Here is a 2,056-nt window from a genome sequence, read left to right on the forward strand (position 1 = left end):
GCAGAGAAGATGGCTAGAGCTGATCAAGGATTACGACCTGGAGGTACATTATTACCCAGGAAAGGCCAATGTGGTAGTAGATGCCTTGAGTCGGAAGTTGCAATGCAACTGTGTCAGGATGGATTCTCGCGTTGACACCTTGTGTGATGAGTTGAGCAAGATGAAGATTGAAGTGGTTCCTTCTGGTGCTTTGTCTCACATTTCCGTTGAGCCAGCTTTGCAAGACTAGACCATCATGGCCTAGCTCAGTGACAAGGGTGTGCAAATTATTCAGGAGAATCTCCATCAGAAGACCGAGAAGTATAAATGTTTCCGCCAAGATGGAAAGGGTATATTGTGGTTTGAAAGCAGATTGGTGGTTCCTAAAAACAGGGATCTCAAGAAGAAAATCTTGGACGAGGCCCATCTCTCCAAATTCTCTATGCATCCAGGGAGCACCAAAATGTACCATGATCTAAAGCCCTTGTATTGGTGGACCAGAATGAAGAGGGAGATAGCCCAATATGTATTGGAATGTGGCACCTATCAGAGGATAAAGGCAAGCCACTTGAAATTAGCTGGAGCTTTGCAACCCCTATCTATACCTTCGTGGAAATGGGATGACATCAGCATGGATTTCATTGTGGGTCTGCCCAACACCTCTCGTCATCATAATTTGATTTGGGTTATTGTGGACCGACTGACGAAAGTGGCACATTTTTTCCTAGTGCACACTACTGATAAGGCTCAAAAGTATGCAGAGTTGTACATTGACCGGATCGTGTGTTTGCACGGATTGCCCCGGACTATTGTTTTTGACTGAGGAGCCCAATTTGTTGCCAGATTTTGGGAACAACTGCAAGAGTCTTTGGGAACCAAGCTATTCAAAAGTTCAGCTTACCACCCACAGACTGATGGTCAGACCGAGAGGGTAAATAAAATTCTTGAAGATATGATAAGAGCTTGTGCGATCGATTGTGGCAAGAACTGGGATAAGCACCTCTACTTGGCAGAGTTTGCTTACAACAACAGTTATCGATCCAGCCTAAAGATGGCACCCTTCGAAGCTCTATATGGGAGAAGGTGTAGAACACCCCTCAATTGGTCTCAGCTTGGAGAAAGAGAAGTTTTCGGACCTGACTTAGTGACTGAAGCTGAAAGGAAGGTCAAACTAATCAGGAAGAATCTAGAAGCTGCTCAAACCAAGCAGAAGAGTTACCATGATAAGAGGAGGAAACCTCTCCAGTTCAAGGTGGGAGACTTCGTATATCTGAAGGTATCACCCACCAAGGGAGTGTAGAGATTTGGGATCAAAGGCAAGTTAGCCCCTCGTTACATTGGACCTTATGAGATCATAGAAGCATGTGGACCCGTGGCATACAAATTGAAGTTAACTCCAAAAATGTCTGCCATCCACAATGTGTTCCATGTATCCCAGATGAAGAAGTGTGTTCGATTGCCAACCGAGATCGTAACAGAACCAGAATTGGAAATAGAGCCAGATCTATCGTACCAAGAGTACCCTTCCAAGGTTCTAGATTGCAAAGAAAGATCAACTCGGGCTAAATCGATCAAGATGTATAAGATCCAATGGAGTAATCACTCAGAGGAAGAGACTACTTGGGAGACTGAGGAATTCCTGCGTACCAACTTCCCCGATTGCCTACCTAAGGAAATTGGTACGTAATCATGCCCAACCCCTCCTCCTACCCTTCGAATCTAAATTTCAGAAAAATGATCTCAAATTAAAATGAGTTAATTATAGAACTAAAGTTAAAAGGACTTCCTTCTGAAGTTGCAAATAGAATGACATTCGAAGAGCAGTTTGCCCTAATAAATGAATCACCCACTTCATGTAAGTCTCACCCTTCGCTTCACCCCGGGAGGACTCTGACCCGAATCTCGGGACGAGATTCCTTTAAGGGGGGAAGGCTGTGACACCCCAGTGTCACCTAGGGCTTTTCTCAGTGCTAACTCAAGAACCATCATTTCATGTAAGCCAAATTGAGCATGAAGCCCCAAATCAACTTAAGAATAAAAGATCCACAAAGTTTATATCCAAAAGAATCATGTCTAA

This window comes from Zea mays, chromosome 4 (assembly GCF_902167145.1).
Source record: "Zea mays cultivar B73 chromosome 4, Zm-B73-REFERENCE-NAM-5.0, whole genome shotgun sequence".
NCBI lineage: Eukaryota > Viridiplantae > Streptophyta > Magnoliopsida > Poales > Poaceae > Zea > Zea mays.